General features: G+C 37.8%; 24 non-coding genes across 24 annotated transcripts; all 24 read left to right on the forward strand.

Moving 5' to 3' along the window:
• The first annotated feature begins 720 nt into the window (after window positions 1-720).
• On the forward strand, window positions 721-792 carry trnac-gca. The gene has a single exon. It is a non-coding gene; the product is annotated as a tRNA-Cys (tRNA).
• Window positions 793-2218: 1426 nt separating this feature from the next.
• Window positions 2219-2290, forward strand: trnac-gca. Its single transcript has one exon. It is a non-coding gene; the product is annotated as a tRNA-Cys (tRNA).
• Window positions 2291-2874: 584 nt separating this feature from the next.
• Window positions 2875-2946, forward strand: trnas-gcu. The gene has a single exon. It is a non-coding gene; the product is annotated as a tRNA-Ser (tRNA).
• Window positions 2947-3191: 245 nt separating this feature from the next.
• trnac-gca lies at window positions 3192-3263 on the forward strand. The gene has a single exon. It is a non-coding gene; the product is annotated as a tRNA-Cys (tRNA).
• Window positions 3264-3384: 121 nt separating this feature from the next.
• trnac-gca lies at window positions 3385-3456 on the forward strand. The gene has a single exon. It is a non-coding gene; the product is annotated as a tRNA-Cys (tRNA).
• A 700-nt stretch (window positions 3457-4156) lies between these two features.
• Window positions 4157-4228, forward strand: trnac-gca. The gene has a single exon. It is a non-coding gene; the product is annotated as a tRNA-Cys (tRNA).
• A 700-nt stretch (window positions 4229-4928) lies between these two features.
• On the forward strand, window positions 4929-5000 carry trnac-gca. The gene has a single exon. It is a non-coding gene; the product is annotated as a tRNA-Cys (tRNA).
• Window positions 5001-5700: 700 nt separating this feature from the next.
• Window positions 5701-5772, forward strand: trnac-gca. Its single transcript has one exon. It is a non-coding gene; the product is annotated as a tRNA-Cys (tRNA).
• A 702-nt stretch (window positions 5773-6474) lies between these two features.
• On the forward strand, window positions 6475-6546 carry trnac-gca. The gene has a single exon. It is a non-coding gene; the product is annotated as a tRNA-Cys (tRNA).
• A 701-nt stretch (window positions 6547-7247) lies between these two features.
• Window positions 7248-7319, forward strand: trnac-gca. The gene has a single exon. It is a non-coding gene; the product is annotated as a tRNA-Cys (tRNA).
• Window positions 7320-8020: 701 nt separating this feature from the next.
• Window positions 8021-8092, forward strand: trnac-gca. Its single transcript has one exon. It is a non-coding gene; the product is annotated as a tRNA-Cys (tRNA).
• A 419-nt stretch (window positions 8093-8511) lies between these two features.
• trnac-gca lies at window positions 8512-8583 on the forward strand. Its single transcript has one exon. It is a non-coding gene; the product is annotated as a tRNA-Cys (tRNA).
• Window positions 8584-9005: 422 nt separating this feature from the next.
• On the forward strand, window positions 9006-9077 carry trnac-gca. The gene has a single exon. It is a non-coding gene; the product is annotated as a tRNA-Cys (tRNA).
• Window positions 9078-9779: 702 nt separating this feature from the next.
• Window positions 9780-9851, forward strand: trnac-gca. The gene has a single exon. It is a non-coding gene; the product is annotated as a tRNA-Cys (tRNA).
• Window positions 9852-10552: 701 nt separating this feature from the next.
• Window positions 10553-10624, forward strand: trnac-gca. The gene has a single exon. It is a non-coding gene; the product is annotated as a tRNA-Cys (tRNA).
• Window positions 10625-11043: 419 nt separating this feature from the next.
• trnac-gca lies at window positions 11044-11115 on the forward strand. The gene has a single exon. It is a non-coding gene; the product is annotated as a tRNA-Cys (tRNA).
• A 422-nt stretch (window positions 11116-11537) lies between these two features.
• trnac-gca lies at window positions 11538-11609 on the forward strand. The gene has a single exon. It is a non-coding gene; the product is annotated as a tRNA-Cys (tRNA).
• A 2022-nt stretch (window positions 11610-13631) lies between these two features.
• Window positions 13632-13703, forward strand: trnac-gca. Its single transcript has one exon. It is a non-coding gene; the product is annotated as a tRNA-Cys (tRNA).
• A 424-nt stretch (window positions 13704-14127) lies between these two features.
• On the forward strand, window positions 14128-14199 carry trnac-gca. Its single transcript has one exon. It is a non-coding gene; the product is annotated as a tRNA-Cys (tRNA).
• Window positions 14200-14900: 701 nt separating this feature from the next.
• trnac-gca lies at window positions 14901-14972 on the forward strand. Its single transcript has one exon. It is a non-coding gene; the product is annotated as a tRNA-Cys (tRNA).
• A 723-nt stretch (window positions 14973-15695) lies between these two features.
• On the forward strand, window positions 15696-15767 carry trnac-gca. Its single transcript has one exon. It is a non-coding gene; the product is annotated as a tRNA-Cys (tRNA).
• A 703-nt stretch (window positions 15768-16470) lies between these two features.
• Window positions 16471-16542, forward strand: trnac-gca. Its single transcript has one exon. It is a non-coding gene; the product is annotated as a tRNA-Cys (tRNA).
• A 1305-nt stretch (window positions 16543-17847) lies between these two features.
• Window positions 17848-17919, forward strand: trnac-gca. Its single transcript has one exon. It is a non-coding gene; the product is annotated as a tRNA-Cys (tRNA).
• A 421-nt stretch (window positions 17920-18340) lies between these two features.
• On the forward strand, window positions 18341-18412 carry trnac-gca. Its single transcript has one exon. It is a non-coding gene; the product is annotated as a tRNA-Cys (tRNA).
• The last annotated feature ends 599 nt before the right edge of the window (window positions 18413-19011 follow it).

Below are 19011 nucleotides of genomic sequence, written 5' to 3' on the forward strand. Positions count from 1 at the left end.
AATTTTTTTGTCAACTTGAAATCAAACACTTTATGGGTACGTTTTCAAAGAGAGAGTTTTCTTTATTAGGTTATGTTGATCACAAGCTAAAATCTCCCTTATTAGACAATTTCTCAGGATCAAATACTGGCGCCCCCTTGAAATCAAGTACTTTCTAATTGTATCTTGAGAGAGGGAGTGCTCCTTTTTTGGTTATGTTACTCAGTCTAAAATGTCCCTCATTCAATGTTTTTTCTCTGTCAGACAGTTCCTATCAGAGGTGGAAGTGCCAAAGACTTCAGATCAATAGGTCTCAGATTGTAATTTTTTTGTCAACTTGAAATCAAACACTTTATGGATAACTTTTCAAAGAGAGAGTTTTCTTTATTAGGTTATGTTGATCACAAGCTAAAATCTCCCTTATTTGACAATTTCTCAGGATCAAATACTGGCGCCCCCTTGAAATCAAGTACTTTCTCAGTGTTTCTTGAGAGAGGGAGTGCTCTGCTAAAATGTCCCTCATTAGATGGTTTTTCTCTGTCAGACAGTTCCTAACAGAGGTGGAAGTGCAACAGACTTCAGATCAATAGGTCTCAGATTGTAATATATTTGTCATCTTCAAATCAAATACTTTATGGGTATGTTTTCAGAGAAAGAGTGTTCTACATTAGATTTTGTTGATCTCCAGCTATAATGTCCCTTATTAGACAATTTTTCCGCCTTTAGGCAGTTTCTAGCAGAGGGGGTATAGCTCAGTGGTAGAGCATTTGACTGCAGATCAAGAGGTCCCAGGTTCAAATCCCGGTGCCCCCTTAAAATCAAGAGCTTTCTAAGAGTATTTTGAGGGTAGAGGACTCTTTTTTGGTATATGTTACTCAGGGAAAATTGTCCCTTATTAGACTATTTCTCACGTTCAAATCCTGGCACCCCCTTGAAATCAACTACTTTCTAAGTGTATCTTGAGAGGTGGAGTGCTACTTTTTTGGTTATGTTACTCAGTCTAAAATGTCCCTCATTCAATGTTTTTTCTCTGTCAGACAGTTCCTATCAGAGGTGGAAGTGCAATAGACTTCAGATCAATATGTCTCAGATTCTAATTTTTTTGTCAACTTGAAATCAAACACTTTATGGGTACGTTTTCAAAGAGAGAGTTTTCTTTATTAGGTTATGTTGATCACAAGCTAAAATCTCCCTTATTAGACAATTTCTCAGGATCAAATACTGCCGCCCCCTTGAAATCAAGTACTTTCTAAGTGTATCTTGAGAGAGGGAGTGCTCCTTTTTTGGTTATGTTACTCAGTCTAAAATGTCCCTCATTCAATGTTTTTTCTCTGTCAGACAGTTCCTATCAGAGGTGGAAGTGCCAAAGACTTCAGATCAATAGGTCTCAGATTGTAATTTTTCTGTCAACTTGAACTTTAACACTTTATTGGTACGTTTTCAAAGAGAGAGTTTTCTTTATTAGGTTATGTTGATCACAAGCTAAAATCTCCCTTATTAGACAATTTCTCAGGATCAAATACTGGCGCCCCCTTGAAATCAAGTACTTTCTCAGTGTTTCTTGAGAGAGGGAGTGCTCTGCTAAAATGTCTCTCATTAGATGGTTTTTCTCTGTCAGACAGTTCCTAACAGAGGTGGAAGTGCAACAGACTTCAGATCAATAGGTCTCAGAGTTAAAAAAAATTGGTCAACTTGAAATCAAATACTTTATGTGTATGTTTTCAGAGAGAGAGTTTTCTTTATTAGGTTATGTTGATCACAAGCTAAAATCTCCCTTATTAGACAATTTCTCAGGATCAAATCCTGATGCCCCCTTTAAATGAAATGCTTTGAAAGAGTTGTTTGAGGGTAGAGGACTCTTTTTTCGAATATGTTACTCATAGAAAATTGTCCCTTATTAGACAATTTCTCACGCTCAAATCCTGGCACCCCCTTGAAATCAAGTACTTTCTAAGTGTATCTTGAGAGAGGGAGTGCTCCTTTTTTGGTTATGTTACTCAGTCTAAAATGTCCCTCATTCAATGGTTTTTCTCTGTCAGACAGTTCCTATCAGAGGTGGAAGTGCAAAAGACTTCAGATCAATAGGTCTCAGATTATAATATATTTGTCATCTTGAAATCAAATACTTTCTGGGTATGTTTTCAGAGAGAGAGAGTGTTTCTATATTAGTTTTTGTTGATCTCCAGCTATAATGTCCCTTATTGGACAATTGTTCTGCCTTTCGACAATTTCTAGCAGAGGGGGTATAGCTCAGTGGTAGCGCATTTGACTGCAGATCAAGAGGACCCAGGTTCAATTCCTGATGCCCCCTTGAAATTAAGTACTTTCTAAGTGTATTTTGAGAGAGGGAGTGCTCCTTTTTTGGTTATGTTACTCAGTCTAAAATGTCCCTCATTCAATGGTTTTTCTCTGTCAGATAGTTCCTATCAGAGGTGGAAGTGCAATAGACTTCAGATCAATATGTCTCAGATTGTAATATATTTGTCATCTTCAAATCAAATACTTTATGGGTATGTTTTCAGAGAGAGAGTGTTCTTCATTAGTTTTTGTTGATCTCCAGCTAAAATCTCCCTTATTAGACAATTTCTCAGGATCAAATACTGGCGCCCCCTTGAAATCAACTACTTTCTAAGTGTATCTTGAGAGAGGGAGTGCTCTGCTAAAATGTCCCTCATTAGATGGTTTTTCTCTGTCAGACAGTTCCTAACAGAGGTGGAAGTGCAACAGACTTCAGATCAATAGGTCTCAGATTGTAATATATTTGTCATCTTGAAATCAAATACTTTATGGGTATGTTTTCAGAGAGAGAGAGTGTTCTATATTAGTTTTTGTTGATCTCCAGCTATAATGTCCCTTATTTGACAATTTTTCCGCCTTTAGACAGTTTCTAGCAGAGGGGGTATAGCTCAGTGGTAGAGCATTTGACTGCTGATCAAGAGGTCCGAGGTTCAAATCCTGATACCCCCTTTAATCAAGTGCTTTCAAAGAGTATTTTGAGGGTAGAGGACTCTTTTTTCGAATATGTTACTCAGGCAAAAATGTCCCTCATTCAATGGTTTTTCTCTGTCAGACAGTTCCTATCAGAGGAGGAAGTGCAATAGACTTGGGTATGTTTTCAGAGAGAGAGAGTTTTCTATATTAGTTTTTGTTGATCTCCAGCTATAATGTCCCTTATTAGACAATTTTTCCGCCTTTAGACAGTTTCTAGCAGAGGGGGTATAGCTCAGTGGTAGAGCATTTGACTGCAGATCAAGAGGTCCCAGGTTCAAATCCTGATGCCCCCTTAAAATCAAGTGCTTTCTAAATGTATTTTGAGGGTAGAGGACTTTTTTTTCCGAATATGTTACTTAGGCAAAATTGTCCCTTATTTGACTATTTTCCCGCCTTTAGACAGTTTCTAGTAGAGGGGGTATAGCTCAGTGGTAGAGCATTTGACTGCAGATCAAGAGGTCCCAGGTTCAAATCCTGATACCCCCTTTAAATCAAGTGCTTTCAAAGAGTATTTTGAGGGTAGAGGACTCTTTTTTCGAATATGTTACTCAGGCAAAATTGTCCCTTATTAGACAATTTCTCACGTTCAAATCCTGGCACCCCCTTGAAATCAAGTACTTTCTAAGTGTATCTTGAGAGAGGGAGTGCTCCTTTTTTGGTTATGTTACTCAGTCTAAAATGTCCCTCATTCAATGTTTTTTCTCTGTCAGATAGTTCCTATCAGAGGTGGAAGTGCAATAGACTTAAGATCAATATGTCTCAGATTGTAATTTTTTGTCAACTTGAAATCAAACACTTTATGGGTACGTTTTCAAAGAGAGAGTTTTCTTTATTAGGTTATGTTGATCACAAGCTAAAATCTCCCTTATTAGACAATTTCTCAGTATCAAATACTGGCGCCCCCTTGAAATCAAGTACTTTCTCAGTGTTTCTTGAGAGAGGGAGTGCTCTGCAAAAATGTCCCTCATTAGATGGTTTTTCTCTGTCAGACAGTTCCTAACAGAGGTGGAAGTGCAACAGACTTCAGATAAATAGGTCTCAGATGGTAATATTATTGTCATCAAGAAATCAATTACTTTATGGGTATGTTTTCAGAGAGAGAGTGTTCTTTATTAGTTTTTGTCGATCTCCAGCTATTATGTCCCTTATTTGACCATTTTTCCGCCTTTAGACAGTTTCTAGCAGAGGGGGTATAGCTCAGTGGTAGAGCATTTGACTGCAGATCAAGAGGTCCCAGGTTCAAATCCTGATACCCCCTTTAAATCAAGTGCTTTCAAAGAGTATTTTGAGGGTAGAGGACTCTTTTTTCGAATATGTTACTCAGGCAAAATTGTCCCTTATTAGACAATTTCTCACGTTCAAATCCTGGCACCCCCTTGAAATCAAGTACTTTCTAAGTGTATCTTGAGAGAGGGAGTGCTCCTTTTTTGGTTATGTTACTCAGTCTAAAATGTCCCTCATTCAATGTTTTTTCTCTGTCAGATAGTTCCTATCAGAGGTGGAAGTGCAATAGACTTAAGATCAATATGTCTCAGATTGTAATTTTTTGTCAACTTGAAATCAAACACTTTATGGGTACGTTTTCAAAGAGAGAGTTTTCTTTATTAGGTTATGTTGATCACAAGCTAAAATCTCCCTTATTAGACAATTTCTCAGGATCAAATACTGGCGCCCCCTTGAAATCAAGTACTTTCTCAGTGTTTCTTGAGAGAGGGAGTGCTCTGCAAAAATGTCCCTCATTAGATGGTTTTTCTCTGTCAGACAGTTCCTAACAGAGGTGGAAGTGCAACAGACTTCAGATAAATAGGTCTCAGATGGTAATATTATTGTCATCAAGAAATCAATTACTTTATGGGTATGTTTTCAGAGAGAGAGTGTTCTTTATTAGTTTTTGTCGATCTCCAGCTATTATGTCCCTTATTTGACCATTTTTCCGCCTTTAGACAGTTTCTAGCAGAGGGGGTAAAGCTCAGTGGTAGAGCATTTGACTGCAGATCAAGAGGTCCCAGGTTCAAATCCTGATACCCCCTTTAAATCAAGTGCTTTCAAAGAGTATTTTGAGGGTAGAGGACTCTTTTTTCGAATATGTTACTCAGGCAAAATTGTCCCTTATTAGACAATTTCTCACGTTCAAATCCTGGCACCCCCTTGAAATCAAGTACTTTCTAAGTGTATCTTGAGAGAGGGAGTGCTCCTTTTTTGGTTATGTTACTCAGTCTAAAATGTCCCTCATTCAATGTTTTTTCTCTGTCAGATAGTTCCTATCAGAGGTGGAAGTGCAATAGACTTAAGATCAATATGTCTCAGATTGTAATTTTTTGTCAACTTGAAATCAAACACTTTATGGGTACGTTTTCAAAGAGAGAGTTTTCTTTATTAGGTTATGTTGATCACAAGCTAAAATCTCCCTTATTAGACAATTTCTCAGGATCAAATACTGGCGCCCCCTTGAAATCAAGTACTTTCTCAGTGTTTCTTGAGAGAGGGAGTGCTCTGCAACAATGTCCCTCATTAGATGGTTTTTCTCTGTCAGACAGTTCCTAACAGAGGTGGAAGTGCAACATACTTCAGATAAATAGGTCTCAGATGGTAATATTATTGTCATCAAGAAATCAATTACTTTATGGGTATGTTTTCAGAGAGAGAGAGTTCTTTATTAGTTTTTGTCGATCTCCAGCTATTATGTCCCTTATTTGACCATTTTTCCGCCTTTAGACAGTTTCTAGCAGAGGGGGTATAGCTCAGTGGTAGAGCATTTGACTGCAGATCAAGAGGTCCCAGGTTCAAATTCTGATGCCCCCTTAAAATCAAGTGCTTTCAAAGAGTATTTTGAGGGTAGAGGACTCTTTTTTCGAATATGTTACTCAGGCAAAATTGTCCCTTATTAGACAATTTCTCACGTTCAAATCCTGGCACCCCCTTGAAATCAAGTACTTTCTAAGTGTATCTTGAGAGAGGGAGTGCTCCTTTTTTGGTTATGTTACTCAGTCTAAAATGTCCCTCATTCAATGTTTTTTCTCTGTCAGATAGTTCCTATCAGAGGTGGAAGTGCAATAGACTTAAGATCAATATGTCTCAGATTGTAATTTTTTGTCAACTTGAAATCAAACACTTTATGGGTACGTTTTCAAAGAGAGAGTTTTCTTTATTAGGTTATGTTGATCACAAGCTAAAATCTCCCTTATTAGACAATTTCTCAGGATCAAATACTGGCGCCCCCTTGAAATCAAGTACTTTCTCAGTGTTTCTTGAGAGAGGGAGTGCTCTGCAACAATGTCCCTCATTAGATGGTTTTTCTCTGTCAGACAGTTCCTAACAGAGGTGGAAGTGCAACAGACTTCAGATCAATAGGTCTCAGATTGTAATATATTTGTCATCTTGAAATCAAATACTTTATGGGTATGTTTTCAGAGAGAGAGAGTGTTCTATATTAGTTTTTGTTGATCTCCAGCTATAATGTCCCTTATTTGACAATTTTTCCGCCTTTAGACAGTTTCTAGCAGAGGGGGTGTAGCTCAGTGGTAGAGCATTTGACTGCAGATCAAGAGGTCCCAGGTTCAAATTCTGATGCCCCCTTAAAATCAAGAGCTTTCTAAGAGTATTTTGAGGGTTGAGGACTTTTTTTCCGAATATGTTACTCAGGCAAAATTGTCCCTTATTAGACAATTTCTCACGTTCAAATCCTGTCACCCCCTTGAAATCAAGTACTTTCTAAGTGTATTTTGAGAGAGGGAGTGCTCCTTTTTTGGTTATGTTACTCAGTCTAAAATGTCCCTCATTCAATGTTTTTTCTCTGTCAGACAGTTCCTGTCAAAGGTGGAAGTGCAATAGACTTCAGATCAATAGGTCTCAGATTGTAATTTTTTTGTCAACTTGAAATCAAACACTTTATGGGTATGTTTTCAAAGAGACAGTTTTCTTTATTAGGTTATGTTGATCACAAGCTAAAATCTCCCTTATTAGACAATTTCTCAGGATCGAATACTGGCGCCCCCTTGAAATTAAGTACTTTCTCAGTGTTTCTTGAGAGAGGGAGTGCTCTGCTAAAATGTCCCTCATTAGATGGTTTTTCTCTGTCAGACAGTTCCTAACAGAGGTGGAAGTGCAACAGACTTCAGATCAATAGGTCTCAGATGGTAATATTATTGTCATCAAGAAATCAATTACTTTATGGGTATGTTTTCAGAGAGAGAGTGTTCTATATTAGTTTTTGTCGATCTCCAGCTATTATGTCCCTTATTAGACAATTTTTCCGCCTTTAGACAGTTTCTAGCAGAGGGGGTATAGCTCAGTGGTAGAGCATTTGACTGCAGATCAAGAGGTCCCAGGTTCAAATCCTGATGCCCCCTTTAAATCAAGTGCTTTCAAAGAGTATTTTGAGGGTAGAGGACTCTTTTTTCGAATATGTTACTCAGGCAAAATTGTCCCTTATTAGACAATTTCTCAAGTTCAAATCCTGTCACCCCCTTGAAATCAAGTACTTTCTAAGTGTATTTTGAGAGAGGGAGTGCTCCTTTTTTGGTTATGTTACTCAGTCTAAAATGTCCCTCATTCAATGGTTTTTCTCTGTCAGACAGTTCCTATCAGAGGTGGAAGTGCAATAGACTTCAGATCAATAGGTCTCAGATTGTAATTTTTTTGTCAACTTGAAATCAAACACTTTATGGGTATGTTTTCAAAGAGACAGTTTTCTTTATTAGGTTATGTTGATCACAAGCTAAAATCTCCCTTATTAGACAATTTCTCAGGATCGAATACTGGCGCCCCCTTGAAATTAAGTACTTTCTCAGTGTTTCTTGAGAGAGGGAGTGCTCTGCAAAAATGTCCCTCATTAGATGGTTTTTCTCTGTCAGACAGTTCCTAACAGAGGTGGAAGTGCAACAGACTTCAGATCAATAGGTCTCAGATGGTAATATTATTGTCATCAAGAAATCAATTACTTTATGGGTATGTTTTCAGAGAGAGAGTGTTCTTTATTAGTTTTTGTCGATCTCCAGCTATTATGTCCCTTATTTGACAATTTTTCCGCCTTTAGACAGTTTCTAGCAGAGGGGGTATAGCTCAGTGGTAGAGCATTTGACTGCAGATCAAGAGGTCCCAGGTTCAAATCCTGATGCCCCCTTTAAATCAAGTGCTTTCAAAGAGTATTTTGAGGGTAGAGGACTCTTTTTTTGAATATGTTACTCAGGCAAAATTGTCCCTTATTAGACAATTTCTCAAGTTCAAATCCTGTCACCCCCTTGAAATCAAGTACTTTCTAAGTGTATTTTGAGAGAGGGAGTGCTCCTTTTTTGGTTATGTTACTCAGTCTAAAATGTCCCTCATTCAATGGTTTTTCTCTGTCAGACAGTTCCTATCAGAGGTGGAAGTGCAATAGACTTCAGATCAATAGGTCTCAGATTGTAATATATTTGTCATCTTCAAATCAAATACTTTATGGGTATGTTTTCAGAGAGAGTGTTCTTCATTAGTTTTTGTTGATCTCCAGCTATAATGTCCCTTATTAGACAATTTTTCGGCCTTTAGACAGTTTCAAGCAGAGGGGGTATAGCTCAGAGGTAGAGCATTTGACTGCAGTTCAAGAGGTCCCAGGTTCAAATCCTGATGCCCCCTTTAAATCAAGTGCTTTCAAAGAGTATTTTGAGGGTAGAGGACTCTTTTTTCGAATATGTTACTCAGGGAAAATTGTCCCTTATTAGACAATTTCTCAGTGTCAAATCCTGGCGCCCCCCTTGAAATCAAGTACTTTCTAAGTGTATCTTGAGAGAGGGAGTGCTCCTTTATTGGTTATGTTACTCAGTCTAAAATGTCCCTCATTCAATGGTTTTTCTCTGTCAGACAGTTCCTATCAGAGGAGGAAGTGCAATAGACTTCAGATCAATAGGTCTCAGATTGTAATTTTTTTGTCAACTTGAAATCAAGCACTTTATGGGTACGTTTTCAAAGAGAGAGTTTTCTTTATTAGTTTTTGTCGATCTCCAGCTATTATGTCCCTTATTAGACAATTTTTCCGCCTTTAGACAGTTTCTAGCAGGGGGGGTATAGCTCAGTGGTAGAGTCTTTGACTGCAGATCAAGAGGTCCCAGGTTCAAACCCTGATGCCCCCTTAAAATCAAGAGCTTTCAAAGAGTATTTTGAGGGTAGAGGACTTTTTTTCCGAATATGTTACTCAGGCAAAATTGTCCCTTATTAGACAATTTCTCAAGTTCAAATCCTGTCACCCCCTTGAAATCAAGTACTTTCTAAGTGTATTTTGAGAGAGGGAGTGCTCCTTTTTTGGTTATGTTACTCAGTCTAAAATGTCCCTCATTCAATGGTTTTTCTCTGTCAGACAGTTCCTATCAGAGGAGGAAGTGCAATAGACTTCAGATCAATAGGTCTCAGATTGTAATTTTTTTGTCAACTTGAAATCAAACACTTTATGGGTACGTTTTCAAAGAGAGAGTTTTCTTTATTAGGTTATGTTGATCACAAGCTAAAATCTCCCTTGTTAGACAATTTCTCAGTATCAAATCCTGGCGCCCCCCTTGAAATCAAGTACTTTCTCAGTGTTTCTTGAGAGAGGGAGTGCTCTGCTAAAATGTCCCTCATTAGATGGTTTTTCTCTGTCAGACAGTTCCTAACAGAGGTGGAAGTGCAACAGACTTCAGATCAATAGGTCTCAGATGGTAATATTATTGTCATCAAGAAATCAATTACTTTATGGGTATGTTTTCAGAGAGAGAGTGTTCTTTATTAGTTTTTGTTGATCTCAAGCTATTATGTCCCTTATTTGACAATTTTTCCGCCTTTAGTCAGTTTCTAGCAGAGGGGGTATAGCTCAGTGGTAGAGCATTTGACTGCAGATCAAGAGGTCCCAGGTTCAAATCCTGATGCCCCCTTTAAATCAAGTGCTTTCAAAGAGTATTTTGAGGGTAGAGGACTCTTTTTTCGAATATGTTACTCAGGCAAAATTGTCCCTTATTAGACAATTTCTCAAGTTCAAATCCTGTCACCCCCTTGAAATCAAGTACTTTCTAAGTGTATTTTGAGAGAGGGAGTGCTCCTTTTTTGGTTATGTTACTCAGTCTAAAATGTCCCTCATTCAATGGTTTTTCTCTGTCAGACAGTTCCTATCAGAGGTGGAAGTGCAAAAGACTTCAGATCAATAGGTCTCAGATTGTAATTTTTTTGTCAACTTGAAATCAAACACTTTATGGGTATGTTTTCAAAGAGACAGTTTTCTTTATTAGGTTATGTTGATCACAAGCTAAAATCTCCCTTATTAGACAATTTCTCAGGATCGAATACTGGCGCCCCCTTGAAATTAAGTACTTTCTCAGTGTTTCTTGAGAGAGGGAGTGCTCTGCAAAAATGTCCCTCATTAGATGGTTTTTCTCTGTCAGACAGTTCCTAACAGAGGTGGAAGTGCAACAGACTTCAGATCAATAGGTCTCAGATGGTAATATTATTGTCATCAAGAAATCAATTACTTTATGGGTATGTTTTCAGAGAGAGAGTGTTCTTTATTAGTTTTTGTCGATCTCCAGCTATTATGTCCCTTATTTGACAATTTTTCCGCCTTTAGACAGTTTCTAGCAGAGGGGGTATAGCTCAGTGGTAGAGCATTTGACTGCAGATCAAGAGGTCCCAGGTTCAAATCCTGATGCCCCCTTTAAATCAAGTGCTTTCAAAGAGTATTTTGAGGGTAGAGGACTCTTTTTTTGAATATGTTACTCAGGCAAAATTGTCCCTTATTAGACAATTTCTCAAGTTCAAATCCTGTCACCCCCTTGAAATCAAGTACTTTCTAAGTGTATTTTGAGAGAGGGAGTGCTCCTTTTTTGGTTATGTTACTCAGTCTAAAATGTCCCTCATTCAATGGTTTTTCTCTGTCAGACAGTTCCTATCAGAGGTGGAAGTGCAATAGACTTCAGATCAATAGGTCTCAGATTGTAATATATTTGTCATCTTCAAATCAAATACTTTATGGGTATGTTTTCAGAGAGAGTGTTCTTCATTAGTTTTTGTTGATCTCCAGCTATAATGTCCCTTATTAGACAATTTTTCGGCCTTTAGACAGTTTCAAGCAGAGGGGGTATAGCTCAGTGGTAGACTATTTGACTGCAGATCAAGAGGTCCCAGGTTCAAATCCTGATGCCCCCTTTAAATCAAGTGCTTTCAAAGAGTATTTTGAGGGTAGAGGACTCTTTTTTCGAATATGTTACTCAGGGAAAATTGTCCCTTATTAGACAATTTCTCAGTGTCAAATCCTGGCGCCCCCCTTGAAATCAAGTATCTTCTAAGTGTATTTTGAGAGAGGGAGTGCTCCTTTTTTGGTTATGTTACTCAGTCTAAAATGTCCCTCATTCAATGGTTTTTCTCTGTCAGACAGTTCCTATCAGAGGAGGAAGTGCAATAGACTTCAGATCAATAGGTCTCAGATTGTAATTTTTTTGTCAACTTGAAATCATGCACTTTATGGGTACGTTTTCAAAGAGAGAGTTTTCTTTATTAGTTTTTGTCGATCTCCAGCTATTATGTCCCTTATTAGACAATTTTTCCGCCTTTAGACAGTTTCTAGCAGGGGGGGTATAGCTCAGTGGTAGAGTCTTTGACTGCAGATCAAGAGGTCCCAGGTTCAAACCCTGATGCCCCCTTAAAATCAGGAGCTTTCAAAGAGTATTTTGAGGGTAGAGGACTTTTTTTCCGAATATGTTACTCAGGCAAAATTGTCCCTTATTAGACAATTTCTCAAGTTCAAATCCTGTCACCCCCTTGAAATCAAGTACTTTCTAAGTGTATTTTGAGAGAGGGAGTGCTCCTTTTTTGGTTATGTTACTCAGTCTAAAATGTCCCTCATTCAATGGTTTTTCTCTGTCAGACAGTTCCTATCAGAGGAGGAAGTGCAATAGACTTCAGATCAATAGGTCTCAGATTGTAATTTTTTTGTCAACTTGAAATCAAACACTTTATGGGTACGTTTTCAAAGAGAGAGTTTTCTTTATTAGGTTATGTTGATCACAAGCTAAAATCTCCCTTGTTAGACAATTTCTCAGTATCAAATCCTGGCGCCCCCCTTGAAATCAAGTACTTTCTCAGTGTTTCTTGAGAGAGGGAGTGCTCTGCTAAAATGTCCCTCATTAGATGGTTTTTCTCTGTCAGACAGTTCCTAACAGAGGTGGAAGTGCAACAGACTTCAGATCAATAGGTCTCAGATTGTAATACTTTTGTCATCAAGAAATCAATTACTTTATGGGTATGTTTTCAGAGAGAGAGAGTGTTCTATATTAGTTTTTGTCGATCTCAGTCTAAAATGTCCCTCATTCAAATGGTTTTTCTCTGTCAGACAGTTCCTATCAGAGGAGGAAGTGCAATAGACTTCAGATCAATAGGTCTCAGATTGTAATTTTTTTGTCAACTTGAAATCAAACACTTTATGGGTACATTTTCAAAGAGAGAGTTTTCTTTATTAGGTTATGTTGATCACAAGCTAAAATCTCCCTTGTTAGACAATTTCTCAGTATCAAATCCTGGCGCCCCCCTTGAAATCAAGTACTTTCTAAGTGTATCTTGAGAGAGGGAGTGCTCCTTTTTTGGTTATGTTACTCAGTCTAAAATGTCCCTCATTCAATGGTTTTTCTCTGTCAGACAGTTCCTATCAGAGGAGGAAGTGCAATAGACTTCAGATCAATATGTCTCAGATTCTAATTTTTTTGTCAACTTGAAATCAAACACTTTATGGGTACGTTTTCAAAGAGAGAGTTTTCTTTATTAGGTTATGTTGATCACAAGCTAAAATCTCCCTTATTAGACAATTTCTCAGGATCAAATACTGGCGCCCCCTTGAAATCAACTACTTTCTAAGTGTATCTTGAGAGGTGGAGTGCTACTTTTTTGGTTATGTTACTCAGTCTAAAATGTCCCTCATTCAATGTTTTTTCTCTGTCAGACAGTTCCTATCAGAGGTGGAAGTGCAATAGACTTCAGATCAATATGTCTCAGATTGTAATTTTTTTGTCAACTTGAAATCAAACACTTTATGGGTACGTTTTCAAAGAGAGAGTTTTCTTTATTAGGTTATGTTGATCACAAGCTAAAATCTCCCTTATTAGACAATTTCTCAGGATCAAATACTGGCGCCCCCTTGAAATCAAGTACTTTCTAAGTGTATCTTGAGAGAGGGAGTGCTCCTTTTTTGGTTATGTTACTCAGTCTAAAATGTCCCTCATTCAATGTTTTTTCTCTGTCAGACAGTTCCTATCAGAGGTGGAAGTGCCAAAGACCAATAGGTCTCAGATTGTAATTTTTTTGTCAACTTGAAATCAAACACTTTATGGGTACGTTTTCAAAGAGAGAGTTTTCTTTATTAGGTTATGTTGATCACAAGCTAAAATCTCCCTTATTAGACAATTTCTCAGGATCAAATACTGGCGCCCCCTTGAAATCAAGTACTTTCTCAGTGTTTCTCGAGAGAGGGAGTGCTCTGCTAAAATGTCCCTCATTAGATGGTTTTTCTCTGTCAGACAGTTCTTAACAGAGGTGGAAGTGCAACAGACTTCAGATCAATAGGTCTCAGATTATAATATATTTGTCATCTTGAAATCATATACTTTCTAGGTTCTACAGCTATAATGTCCCTTATTGGACAATTTTTCTGCCTTTAGGCAGTTTCTAGCAGAGGGGGTATAGCTCAGTGGTAGAGCATTTGACTGCAGATCAAGAGGTCCCAGGTTCAAATCCTGATGCCCCCTTAAAATCAAGAGCTTTCAAAGAGTATTTTGAGGGTAGATGACTTTTTTTTCCGAATATGTTACTCAGGCAAAATTGTCCCTTATTAGACAATTTCTCAAGTTCAAATCCTGAAACCCCCTTGAAATCAAGTACTTTCTAAGTGTATTTTGAGAGCGGGAGTGCTCCTTTTTTGGTTATGTTACTCAGTCTAAAATGTCCCTCATTCAATGTTTTTTCTCTGTCAGACAGTTCCTATCAGAGGAGGAAGTGCAATAGACTTCAGATCAATAGGTCTCAGATTGTAATATATTTGTCATCTTCAAATCAAATACTTTATGGGTATGTTTTCAGAGAGAGAGAGTGTTCTATATTAGTTTTTGTTGATCTACAGCTATAATGTCCCTTATTGGACAATTTTTCTGCCTTTAGACAGTCTCTAGCAGAGGGGGTATAGCTCAGTGGTAGAGCATTTGACTGCAGATCAAGAGGTCCCAGGTTCAAATCCCGGTGCCCCCTTAAAATCAAGAGCTTTCTATGAGTATTTTGAGGGTAGAGGACTCTTTTTTGGTATATGTTACTCAGGGAAAATTGTCCCTTATTAGACTATTTCTCACGTTCAAATCCTGGCACCCCCTTGAAATCAACTACTTTCTAAGTGTATCTTGAGAGGTGGAGTGCTACTTTTTTGGTTATGTTACTCAGTCTAAAATGTCCCTCATTCAATGTTTTTTCTCTGTCAGACAGTTCCTATCAGAGGTGGAAGTGCAATAGACTTCAGATCAATAGGTCTCAGATTGTAATTTTTTTGTCAACTTGAAATCAAACACTTTATGGGTACGTTTTCAAAGAGAGAGTTTTCTTTATTAGGTTATGTTGATCACAAGCTAAAATCTCCCTTATTAGACAATTTCTCAGGATCAAATACTCGCGCCCCCTTGAAATCAAGTACTTTCTCAGTGTTTCTTGAGAGAGGGAGTGCTCTGCTAAAATGTCCCTCATTACATGGTTTTTCTCTGTCAGACAGTTCCTAACAGAGGTGGAAGTGCAACAGACTTCAGATCAATAGGTCTCAGATTGTAATATATTTGTCATCTTCAAATCAAATACTTTATGGGTATGTTTTCAGAGAGAGAGTGTTCTTCATTAGTTTTTGTTGATCTCCAGCTATAATGTCCCTTATTAGACAATTTTTCCGCCTTTAGACAGTTTCTAGCAGAGGGGGTATAGCTCAGTGGTAGAGCATTTGATTGCAGATCAAGAGGTCCCAGGTTCAAATCCTGATGCCCCCTTTAAATCAAGTGCTTTCAAAGAGTATTTTGAGGGTAGAGGACGCTTTTTTCGAATATGTTACTCAGGCAAAATTGTCCATTATTAGACAATTTCTCAAGTTCAAATCCTGTCACCCCCTTGAAATCAAGTACTTTCTAAGTGTATTTTGAGAGAGGGAGTGCTCCTTTTTTGGTTATGTTACTCAGTCTAAAATGTCCCTCATTCAATGTTTTTTCTCTGTCAGACAGTTCCTATCAGAGGAGGAAGTGCAATAGACTTCAGATCAATAGGTCTCAGATTGTAATTTTTTTGTCAACTTGAAATCAAACACTTTATGGGTACGTTTTCAAAGAGAGAGTTTTCTTTATTAGGTTATGTTGATCACAAGCTAAAATCTCCCTTGTTAGACAATTTCTCAGTATCAAATCCTGGCGCCCCCCTTGAAATCAAGTACTTTCTAAGTGTATCTTGAGAGAGGGAGTGCTCCTTTTTTGGTTATGTTACTCAGTCTAAAATGTCCCTCATTCAATGGTTTTTCTCTGTCAGACAGTTCCTATCAGAGGTGGAAGTGCAATAGACTTCAGATCAATAGGTCTCAGATTGTAATATATTTGTCATCTTCAAATCAAATACTTTATGGGTATGTTTTCAGAGAGAGAGTGTTCTTCATTAGTTTTTGTTGATCTCCAGCTATAATGTCCCTTATTAGACAATTTTTCGGCCTTTAGACAGTTTCAAGCAGAGGGGGTATAGCTCAGTGGTAGAGCATTTGACTGCAGATCAAGAGATCCCAGGTTCAAATCCTGATGCCCCCTTTAAATCAAGTGCTTTCAAAGAGTATTTTGAGGGTAGAGGACTCTTTTTTCGAATATGTTACTCAGTCAAAAATGTCCCTTATTAGACAATTTCTCAAGTTCAAATCCTGTCACCCGCTTGAAATCAAGTACTTTCTATGTGTATTTTGAGAGAGGGAGTGCTCCTTTTTTGGTTATGTTACTCAGTCTAAAATGTCCCTCATTCAATGGTTTTTCTCTGTCAGACAGTTCCTATCAGAGGAGGAAGTGCAATAGACTTCAGATCAATAGGTCTCAGATTGTAATTTTTTTGTCAACTTGAAATCAAAACACTTTATGGGTACGTTTTCATAGAGAGAGTTTTCTTTATTAGGTTATGTTGATCACAAGCTAAAATCTCCCTTGTTAGACAATTTGACAGTATAAAATCCTGGCGCCCCCCTTGAAATCAAGTACTTTCTCAGTGTTTCTTGAGAGAGGGAGTGCTCTGCTAAAATGTCCCTCATTACATGGTTTTTCTCTGTCAGACAGTTCCTAACAGAGGTGGAAGTGCAACAGACTTCAGATCAATAGGTCTCAGATTGTAATATATTTGTCATCTTCAAATCAAATACTTTATGGGTATGTTTTCAGAGAGAGAGTGTTCTTCATTAGTTTTTGTTGATCTCCAGCTATAATGTCCCTTATTAGACAATTTTTCCGCCTTTAGACAGTTTCTAGCAGAGGGGGTATAGCTCAGTGGTAGAGCATTTGACTGCAGATCAAGAGGTCCCAGGTTCAAATCCTGATGCCCCCTTTAAATCAAGTGCTTTCAAAGAGTATTTTGAGGGTAGAGGACTCTTTTTTCGAATATGTTACTCAGGCAAAATTGTCCATTATTAGACATTTTCTCAAGTTCAAATCCTGTCACCCCCTTGAAATCAAGTACTTTCTAAGTGTATTTTGAGAGAGGGAGTGCTCCTTTTTTGGTTATGTTACTCAGTCTAAAATGTCCCTCATTCAATGGTTTTTCTCTGTCAGACAGTTCCTATCAGAGGAGGAAGTGCAATAGACTTCAGATCAATAGGTCTCAGATTGTAATTTTTTTGTCAACTTGAAATCAAACACTTTATGGGTACATTTTCAAAGAGAGAGTTTTCTTTATTAGGTTATGTTGATCACAAGCTAAAATCTCCCTTGTTAGACAATTTCTCAGTATCAAATCCTGGCGCCCCCCTTGAAATCAAGTACTTTCTAGGTGTATCTTGAGAGAGGGAGTGCTCCTTTTTTGGTTATGTTACTCAGTCTAAAATGTCCCTCATTCAATGGTTTTTCTCTGTCAGACAGTTCCTATCAGAGGTGGAAGTGCAATAGACTTCAGATCAGTAGGTCTCAGATTGTAATTTTTTTGTCAACTTGAAATCAAACACTTTATGGGTACGTTTTCAAAGAGAGAGTTTTCTTTATTAGGTTATGTTGATCACAAGCTAAAATCTCCCTTATTAGACAATTTCTCAGGATCAAATTCTGGCGCCCCATTGAAATCAAGTACTTTCTCAGTGTTTCTTGAGAGAGGGAGTGCTCTGCTAAAATGTCCCTCATTAGATGTTTTTTCTCTGTCAGACAGTTCCTAACAGAGGTGGAAGTGCAATAGACTTCAGATCAATAGGTCTCAGATTGTAATTTTTTTGTCAACTTTAAATCAAACACTTTATGGGTACATTTTCAAAGAGAGAGTTTTCTTTATTAGGTTATGTTGATCACAAGCTAAAATCTCCCTTGTTAGACAATTTCTCAGTATCAAATCCTGGCGCCCCCCTTGAAATCAAGTACTTTCTAAGTGTATCTTGAGAGAGGGAGTGCTCCTTTTTTGGTTATGTTACTCAGTCTAAAATGTCCCTCATTCAATGGTTTTTCTCTGTCAGACAGTTCCTATCAGAGGTGGAAGTGCAATAGACTTCAGATCAATAGGTCTCAGATTGTAATATATTTGTCATCTTCAAATCAAATACTTTATGGGTATGTTTTCAGAGAGAGAGTGTTCTTCATTAGTTTTTGTTGATCTCCAGCTATAATGTCCCTTATTAGACAATTTTTTGGCCTTTAGACAATTTCAAGCAGAGGGGGTATAGCTCAGTGGTAGAGCATTTGACTGCAGATCAAGAGGTCCCAGGTTCAAATCCTGATGCCCCCTTTAAATCAAGTGATTTCAAAGAGTATTTTGAGGGTAGAGGACTCTTTTTTCGAATATGTTACTCAGGCAAAATTGTCCCTTATTAGACAATTTCTCAAGTTCAAATCCTGTCACCCGCTTGAAATCAAGTACTTTCTAAGTGTATTTTGAGAGAGGGAGTGCTCCTTTTTTTGTTATGTTACTCAGTCTAAAATGTCCCTCATTCAATGGTTTTTCTCTGTCAGACAGTTCCTATCAGAGGTGGAAGTGCAATAGACTTCAGATCAATAGGTCTCAGATTGTAATATATTTGTCATCTTCAAATCAAATACTTTCTGGGTATGTTTTCAGAGAAAGAGTGTTCTTCATTAGATTTTGTTGATCTCCAGCTATAATGTCCCTTATTAGACAATTTTTCCGCCTTCAGGCAGTTTCTAGCAGAGGGGGTATAGCTCAGTGGTAGAGCATTTGACTGCAGATCAAGAGGTCCCAGGTTCAAATCCCGGTGCCCCCTTAAAATCAAGAGCTTTCTAAGAGTATTTTGAGGGTAGAGGACTCTTTTCTGGTATATGTTACTCAGGGAAAATTGTCCCTTATTAGACTATTTCTCACGTTCAAATCCTGGCAACCCCTTGAAATCAACTACTTTCTAAGTGTATCTTGAGAGGTGGAGTGCTACTTTTTTGGTTATGTTACTCAGTCTAAAATGTCCCTCATTCAATGTTTTTTCTCTGTCAGACAGTTCCTATCAGAGGTGGAAGTGCAATAGACTTCAGATCAATATGTCTCAGATTCTAATTTTTTTGTCAACTTGAAATCAAACACTTTATGGGTACGTTTTCAAAGAGAGAGTTTTCTTTATTAGGTTATGTTGATCACAAGCTAAAATCTCCCTTATTAGACAATTTCTCAGGATCAAATACTGGCGCCCCCTTGAAATCAACTACTTTCTAAGTGTATCTTGAGAGGTGGAGTGCTACTTTTTTGGTTATGTTACTCAGTCTAAAATGTCCCTCATTCAATGTTTTTTCTCTGTCAGACAGTTCCTATCAGAGGTGGAAGTGCAATAGACTTCAGATCAATATGTCTCAGATTGTAATTTTTTTGTCAACT

The sequence above is a fragment of the Oncorhynchus mykiss genome, unplaced genomic scaffold (genome assembly GCF_013265735.2).
Source record: "Oncorhynchus mykiss isolate Arlee unplaced genomic scaffold, USDA_OmykA_1.1 un_scaffold_835, whole genome shotgun sequence".
Lineage (NCBI taxonomy): Eukaryota > Metazoa > Chordata > Actinopteri > Salmoniformes > Salmonidae > Oncorhynchus > Oncorhynchus mykiss.